Source organism: Amblyomma mixtum, chromosome 1 (assembly GCF_055824585.1).
Source record: "Amblyomma mixtum isolate Tamu chromosome 1, ASM5582458v1, whole genome shotgun sequence".
Classification (NCBI taxonomy): domain Eukaryota; kingdom Metazoa; phylum Arthropoda; class Arachnida; order Ixodida; family Ixodidae; genus Amblyomma; species Amblyomma mixtum.
Window position 1 is genome coordinate 176259851 of NC_143012.1, and position 9171 is coordinate 176269021.

Here is a 9171-nt window from a genome sequence, read left to right on the forward strand (position 1 = left end):
AGTTTTAGAGTGACGACTGTTTTGTGTGAATGTCGTTTTTGCAATGACTGATTTTCGTGAACAGCGTGCGCCGGTGAAATTCTGATTTTTGCTCGGAAAAAGTTGAATGGAAACTCTTGAAATATTAAGAAAGACGTACAAGGACGATGCTATGGGGACAACTCAAGTGTTCCTGAATCGAATCCTGAATCAAAGCAACAATCGCGCCAATGGAAAACTTCAAATTCACCTCGCCTCAAGAAAGTTCGTCAGGTGAAACCAAACCTCAAAACAATGCTGATTTGTTTTTTCGACGTGAGAGGAGTCGTCCATTGAGAATTTGTTTCGCAGGGTCAGACAGTTAGCCAGGCTTTCTACTTGGATGTTTTGAAAAGATTCGGCGACAGTGTGCGGTGGAAGCGGCCAGATTTGTGGCGGTCGGGTGACTGGTTTTTCAATCATGGCAATGCCCCTGCTCACACAGCCCTGTCTCTACGACAATTTTGGACCAAAAATGGCATGACCCCTATTCCTCAACCCTCATACTCTCCCGACCTTGCCCCGTGCTACTTTCTTTGTTTCCTAGAATGAAAAAATAGGTGAATGGAAAGCGTTTCGCTGATGTTGCTGAGGTGAAGAAAAAAACGACGGAGGCACTGTCAAGCATCAGAAAAGATGAATTTAAACAATGTTTTGAAAAATGGAATGAAAGATTTGACAAGCGTATCATTGCAAGTGGGGAATACTTTGAAGGAGATTGAAGGTCCGTGCTTAAAATGTGAGCAAATAAGTTCAAACAAAAATAAGTCCGGTTTCTTTTGGGTACCCCCTCGTATGTATGTATGTATGTATGTATGTATGCATGTATGCATGTATGTATGTATGTATGTATGTATGTATGTATGTATGTATGTATGTATGTATGTATGTATGTATGTATGTATGTATGTATGTATGTATGTATGTGTGTATGTATGTGTGTATGTATGTATGTATGTATGTATGTATGTATGTATGTATGTATGTATGTATGTATGTGTGTATGTATGTATGTATGTATGTATGTATGCATCCATGCATGCATGTATGTATGTATGTATGTATGTATGTATGTATGTATGCATGTATGCATGTATGCATGTATGCATGTATGTATGTATGTATGTATGTATGTATGTATGTGTGGGTGTGTGTGTCTGTGTGTACGAGCGTCCCGTTTGAAACGGCGTGGTAGAAGCTGCGACCATGTTCTCCTTTTTTCCTTTATATTCCTTTAAACAATCCATCCAATTTGACGGTATTATCTCTATATTGGCCATTTTCGGTTAAATACAGCTTTTGACCCTGATTTTGAAACTTTAGGTCACCGCCCTGCTGTTCAGCCGCCAAGCTTCCACTCACTTTTGCAAATTACTACCGGTGATTCATTCACTGCACATCTGATATCTATAAATCCTATGGTCTCAGGAAGAGTTACTGAGCCTGCATCGAAATCTGAGCGGATACTGCCACATCCTAGTATTAGATGGGGAATTATTTCTACAGATTTACCACAAATTCTGCATGTGTCATGTACTTGGTTAAATTTCCTTTTGTAACGTCGCTTTCTAAGATGCCCTGATATGGCTTCAGGGACCCCCCAGGGGCACCTGCGACATGCAGGTGATGGTCAGTTGTGACATCACGATTTCCCAAGCATCCGCAGGGACATCCCCGCAGGGGGTTGTTGGTTTACAGTGCGGTACAACATCACCCAAGCACCCACACTTAGCCGTGCGTGGAAGCGCCGTACCTGGGTAAAAACCATCCCGGTGGTTGAACCGTTTCCGAGTGTTTCGGCCTTTAAGGCCTCTCGGTGGAAAAACTCTACTACTTTGGCTCCAGCTTCGCCTAGACGGCACCTCCGGCCTGACCCGACCGGGGGAAATCTGCATCCGCCTTTTCTTGTCCTACCTTCCGTCTTTCACTTTCATATATTCTTTCTTACAACTTTCCTGTCTCCTCCTCCGTTATTGGTTTTTCATTTTCTCCTGGCGGCAAGGGTCAACCTTGTGTGGCTGAGAACCCTGTGTTATGCCATACTTAGTTCTAATTACAATGTACAGGTGTTGTGGGTAGGGTTTTCTTCCAAGTTCCTGTCCATTCCCCTTGATGAGCTCCATATGGTGCACGGCTGGTACAGTCGCCGAAAACTAAATCCATGTTATAGCCATCCCTCCTCAGAAATTATAACCATCAGAAAAGATGTCGGACCAACCTGACTGCAGAATTCATCCGAAAAAAAGAGAGAAACCTTCCCCAGATTCCATGTCGCTCACAGTAGTTCGAGGAAAAACCATCAAGGATGTTATTACCTTTACAGTAGCAAAGTGTCTTACTGAAGCCTTGGGTTCAGGATATAAGATAACCAAATGGCAAGTGGGGACCTTTTGTTTGAAGATAATGCCCAGAACTGAAAGCTTCCATGCATAGTATTCATCCTGGACATCCCTGTCACAGTAACTGCTCATAGGTCGTTGAACATAGCCCGCAGTGTGATATCGGAGAACGATTTGATACATTCAACAGAGAAGGAAACGTCGGAAGGGCTCAGTCACCAGAGTGCCACCGATGTTCACACAGTAAAAACTACAGAGCACTAAGTCATCACGTTCAACCAAGGCACACTTCTAGATTCAATAGAAGTAGGATACCTAAAAATAAATGTGCGCCCATGTATTCCGAACCTTCGTCGATATTTCAACTGTCAGAAGTTTGGCCATGGCTCATAAAGTTGTTGCGGCCACCAAACATTGCCAAAAGCACTATCCAACCGAGAACTGTCACGCTTCACCGCACTGCGCAAACTGCGAAAACGAACACCCCGCCTACTCAAGTTCTTGTCTAAAGTGGAAAACTGAAAAAGCACCCTCTGAAAATAAATCAAACGCTTCATATAAAGAAACGCGTAAAAGGTTATCACATAACATAGGCACGTTGTCTTTCACCGCGGAAACAAATTCTGCCGATGTGGTGCGGCGGGGTACTACACTGTGCTTCGGCACCTGCCCTGGCCACACACGGTGAGCCTGACGGGGGGTCATCCGCGCCGCCGGCAGACGAAGCGGTGGCTGCTCTGCCATTCCTGGAAAGGAGACCCGCCGGCCCTTGAGTCAGTACTCCATAAGACTTCTCCCGAACAAGGGAGGTCAGCGTCTCGCAAGCCTTCAGCTTGCCGCGGATCTCCAGTGCCGCCATTGAGGCAATGGACGAAAACCCTAGTGCATCCACGATACAAGGGCGGCACAGCGCACTTGGGCGTGCCAAGAAACGAAAAGCTCTAGTAACGGGCCCCAAGAAACCGGGAGCCTAGGTTTTTAACTATGCACCTAAGAAACTAGTAAAAATGGCATTTCTAATTCACTGCAATTGTCGTGGTCTGCTAAAAAAACTATTGCCATGTAAAAGGTCTTTTAAATCCATTCGCACTGGTAGCATTATGTCTACAAAAAAAAATTAGGAGCACATGAACATGTTAAAGAAATAAAATTTTGACACTAGGAGAAATTCTGGGAGCTTGGAAAAAAAGCCATTATAGTGCCATTTATGGAACCTGGAAAGCAGCCAACAATCCCCTGGTAGTTATTGATCACTAGCTCTTACCAGCTGGTCGGCAAGTCTTTTGTAAGCGTTTTGGATATCAGGCTAACTTTCGTGCTTGAATCTTTTTAACTTGTTGACATTCATCACTGTGGTTTTAAAGAGGCACGCTCGGCAAGAGACCATTTAGTTCGCCTCGAAAATACTACCGGGAAGGCTTTCATACTTAGACAGCACACTCTTGCTGTCTACTTCGATCTCGAAAAGGCATACGGCACAACCAGGAGGTTCGGGATACTCCGCGATTTACTTAGCAGAGGTTGGTATCCGAAAGAGGATGTTGAACTGCATAAGAGACATCCTATACAACCGCTCATGTACGCCTAGGTTCAACCATCTCAAAGAACTTTGTTCAGGAGAATGGAGTACCACAGGGGTGTTTTTAAGCACTACACTGTCGTGAAAATGAATTCCTTAAGCCAATAATTTCAAAATAAATTATGTGCTTAGTTTATGTTGACGATCTCCAGATAGTGTGCACGTCAACCAACATACCAACAGGTGAGAGACGAGTACAATGACTTTAAATGAACTAGAGACATGGGCAGACAGAAATGGATTGCAGTTTTCTTCTCAAAACACAATGGCTGCTACGTTCTTTCTCAAATGAGGCTTACAAAAAGATATTACCCTACACTTAAGGTAACCGAATTGGCAGTAAAAGATGAACACAAATGTGTTCATCTTGAGTATGAACACATTATGAGTTTCGACATGTATGAGTTTCGACAAAAAAACCCAAAAACATTTCACTCATAAACAACTTAAAGAAGAAAGCTTCTCGATCCTTAAATGTCCTAAAGGTTCTTTCACGAAACGGTGGGGGTCCGATAGGACATGCCTTCTGTATGCACATTTATCGCGCTCTAGCACGGTCCTGAACAGATTACGGGTGCATAGTGCACGGTTTCGCTAGGACGTCCTACCTAAAGAGACTGAGCCTAGTACATAGCTCAGGCCTGCGCTTTCAAGTAGAGTAAACATGAGATACCCGTAAAGAGTCTCTATGTAGAATGCAATCACCCAAGCATCGCAGACAGAACCGTGCTGACATGCACATACGTCTTAAAGACCCGTTCATATCCAAAACATCTGTGCTATCCCATCGTTACGAAGTGCCTATTCAAACAACTGTTTAGCAACAAACACCAAGCAGTCAGAGCGCTCCTTCTACGCTTTGAAGAAAAATGGCAGAATTAAGTAATCCTGAACACACTGCTCGATATTACACGCTGACCTCACCCACTGCCACCTTGGTACATCTTCCCTTCCGTATGCGACTTTACGTTGACACACAATGAAAAATGTGAGCCCCACAAGAATATATACTGCTGATGTTTTTGGCAGTGAAAGAAAAATACAGGAATGACACAGCCTTTTACAGAGTCATCGATAAAACGGCACTTTAAATTGGGAGTGCGATAATACAAGGGAAAGAAGAAAAATGGTCATGCTACCTGAGTGCGCATCAGTTTTTACTGCAGAATATCATGCCATTGCTGTGGCTCCCGAAAATAATAATTAAGAAACACATTGAAAACAGTGTTACCTACACTGACTCCCTCAGAGAGAAATATCAGCACTAAACTCCAGAAATACAGTTTAACCCATAATAGGAGACCTAATTCATAATGTAATAAAGGCGGATACTCAAGGACGAGCAATAGTTTTTGCGGGGCCACTGGTCATGCGGGAATCAGCGGAAACGAGAGCGCTGATGGATGTGCCGTACCTGCCCGTAATGTACAAATAAAACAAGTAGCTATACCTCATAAGGACTGCATGTAATTTGTCCAAAATTCGTTTTGTTTGATATATGGGTTCAACTTCCCAAAGCGACTCAGGCTATGAGGGACGCCGTAGTGAAGGGCTCTGGAAATTTTGACCACCTGGGGTTCTTTAACGTACACTGACGTCGCAAAGTACACGGGCTTCTAGAGTTTCGCCTACATCGCGATTCGACCGCTGCGGCCAGGATCGGATCCGCGTCTTTCGGGTCAGCAGCCGAGAGCCATACCCAACAAGCCACCGCGGCGGCTTTGGTGCAAAATTCCATGCAGAGAGGAAAATGGCAAGCTTCAGGGGGCAGTGAAGTCAACAAATTACATTTTGTAAAGCCCGTTCTGGTTCTGGCAGAATGGAAGACCTGTAGACACCAGGGACGTTTTATAGAAATACGTGCACTGACATCGCAGAGCAAATGGGTACCCTTTGCGTAACGCCTCCACCGGCCGCGGCGGCCGAGTTTCGAAGGAGGCGAAACGCAAAATGCTCCCGTGTGCTGTGCAATTTCAGTGCACGTTAAAGATCCCCAGGTGGGCAAAATTAATTAGGAGCCCTCCACTACGGCACCTCTTTCGTCCTGTCTTCTCTCACTCCCCCCTTTATTTCTTCCCTTACGGCGCCGTTCGGGTGTCTACCGAGATATGTGAGACAGATACCGCTCCGTTTCCTTTACTCAAAAAACCAATTAGAACTAACTTTATGTCGTTTCCGCATTTAGCACGCACACCTAACACAACCTTCCTACTGACAAATTAAGAGAAACCAGTTTGTGAAAAATGTGTAAATGAACTCCCCCCCCCCCCCCGTTCGCCTTCAGGTCGAGTAATAAATAATGTTTTCCAGGTTACTGTTCTGTTGGCACAGTTCTCATTGCTTCCAAAGGTAAAAACTTGCGCAAACAGTAGAAGAAGAAGGAGACGGTACAACAGGGCAGTGCGCTCTGTCCTGTTGTACCGTCTCCTTCTTCTTCTACTGTTTGCGCAAGTTTTTACCTTTGGAAATTATGAACCAACTCGCCCAGAAGAAAGTACTTATTAGTTCTCATTGCTTCGTCAGAGCCCCCTAGATCGCAGTTAGGTGGCGTTGTGACTAACCGCCGGCAGGCTGGAATGTCACAGCCCCAATAAAAAACCATTAAAACCAACTGGACATTCTAATTGGAACTAATTAGATATTCCCATTGCTTCCAATTCGATTTCCCAATTTGAACGAATTGGTTCCAGTTGTGTTTTTAGCCACCCGACCAATTGGATCCAACTGGACTAGCCAATTGGACCCATTAGGCCAGGCAGTTATTTGACCCAGAAAATATTCATAAAATATGTTACATTCATTGAGAAAGGTAGCTATATGTTTGTGAATAATATGCTCTGGATGTTGGATAAATACTTCTACAACTTAACATATTGTAATGTGCAAAAGGAAAACTGATTTATAAGGACTGCACGGAGACACCCTGCCTAATGCCAATCAACATTTTTCTCCGTAATTGAAATTAACATGCTTTTATGAAAATCAAAGCCAACAGACACACACACGTCACAGAAGCAAAACTGCACATTCAGGCGCTAGTAGCATACATTACCTCACTATGTACATCCAGAGAACAGAATTCTGCACCAACTTATATACTCAATTTATGAGGCTCTTATGCTGGGGCCAGTGACGCTTGCCCATTGAGCGCCGTTATTTAATTTATTTTCAGGTCCAGTGGTGATGTTGATGATGAGTACAATTTAGCAGGTTAAGCTGCTGATAACTTTTATGATAAGAAGCATATTAGTTGTACCTTTTTGTCAAATATACAAACATTCATTAAATAAATTGGGTGCAGTTGGGCGGACCAATTTGATGTAATGGGTAATACCAATTGGGCTTATAGCGCGCCATCGGGGTCCGACCGCAGGAGACGACGACAGCCCCAGCACGCCTGCCAAGCACGCGCTGACTGGATTTTGTGGCTGCTCAACTGCATGCCGGCGGCACGCTGTCCCGTTCCCGCCTGGCTGAGCGCGTCCAGCCAAATATATTTGTGGAGACCGACGACGAATCGCAGACACATTCGTCGCCGACGACGATTCGCAGACCCAAGTCGTCGTCGCGTCTCCACAGATATATTTGGCAGGACGCGCTCAGCTAGGCGGGAACGGGACAGCGTGCCGCCGGCATGCAGTTGTTGTTGTTGTTGTAGCCTATGACAGAATGGCACATACCCACTGAGCAGCCACTAAATCCAGTCAGCGCGTGCTTGGCAGGCGTGCTGCGGCTGTCGTCGTCTTCTGCGGCCGGACCCCAATGGCACGCTATAGGCTCACCAATTGGAAACCCAACTGGTCCAATTGGATAGTCCATTTGCACCATCCAATAGGAACACCGTACCAGTTAGGACCAGTTGGACACTGAACTCGTCCAATTCGAGCCTATTGGAACCCATTAGAAATCCAATTGGTTCCAATGTTTTTTTTTGTTTTACTGGGAGCCCTCTACACCAACGTTGTTTTTCAGATTTTTGTGAAATTCTGGAGGAAACAATTTTCCCTCGCTTGTCGCATGATAACCTTAAATACTTACGCGCCAGTAAGCGCAACGCGGCGCAACACAAAAGAAAACGACACGGCACAGCAGAACACAACATCCATTTGCTTGTTCTTTCTTATGTTGTTTCCGCATTCACGCTACTCTCTGTGCGGGTCCTCGCATTTCCTGCTGCGTTCGATGGCACAGCGCCACTTTCGCTGCGACCTGCCAAGCGCAGTAGACGGCTCGAAGAACGTGAGGAGAAAAAAGGGGGCGAGAGGCAACACTTCGCCCAGCTTCCCACCTCCCCAGGACGGCAGAGGTGCCAGTCCGGCTGCCGCGACGCCGCCGACCGCCTCAACGACACGTGTTATCACTCTTTCTTGCTCCCATTCTTTGTGTGCTTATTTTTGAAACACCGTTCGTGTCGCCCGGCTAGCTCAGTCGGTAGAGCATGAGACTCTTAATCTCAGGGTCGTGGGTTCGAGCCCCACGTTGGGCGTTAGGTTTTTATTTTCACTTTTTGATGGTCCTTGATTTCTTTTGCGACGCGTGTTGTGTTGCGTTGGGTTCAAAGGCACATAAGCAACTAAGGCCATTATGCGCCAAACACAAGGTTTGTATGCATTGTGGGAAGAAATTAAAGTGATCTCACATCTCACACCTTCTTCAGAAGCTTCGTTCCTTTAGAAATTTAAAAACGCTGGAAATTTCAACAAATGATTTTTCTCCCAGGAGTACCCTAGGGTGCAATGGGATGTGCTACGCACAAAGTTGTTGGAAATGCTTTTGTCTTAGTTGTTCGAGCTAAGTGCAGGAACATAAAATGTGGTTTGAGGTTACCACTTCTCCGCAGAGTTCACACATGTAAGCTTGTCTTCTTTTGTTAGGATGACGTTTTGTGTAAGGTGGGGGGGGGGGGGGTCTATTGGAAGACGACAGATAACCACTTCTTTGAAACGTTCCTGGAGCGTGCACGACTTCCATTCATCTAAAAGGGACTTTACCAAGTGTAGTTGGTTATTTACTTCGGTGTTCCAAGCGGACTGCCATTTTTTCTTAAATTTCTGATGTACTAGGTTAATGCAGTCCTGAAAGGGCCTAATTGATTTTTAAATTTGCTTGCCTTTGCTTGAACTGCGCAGAAGTGTGCTCTCTCGTTGCCTTTTATTTGGACATGACTCGCTACCCAGCAGAGTTTTGTTTTTTCTTTGTGGTATGGTTGTTATTATGTTATTATTATTATAATCA

The 9171-nt window shown here is 45.0% G+C and overlaps 1 non-coding gene across 1 annotated transcript; it reads left to right on the plus strand.

Annotated features, from left to right (window-relative positions):
• The first annotated feature begins 8349 nt into the window (after positions 1-8349).
• TRNAK-CUU (transfer RNA lysine (anticodon CUU)) lies at positions 8350-8422 on the plus strand. The gene has a single exon. It is a non-coding gene; the product is annotated as a tRNA-Lys (tRNA).
• The last annotated feature ends 749 nt before the right edge of the window (positions 8423-9171 follow it).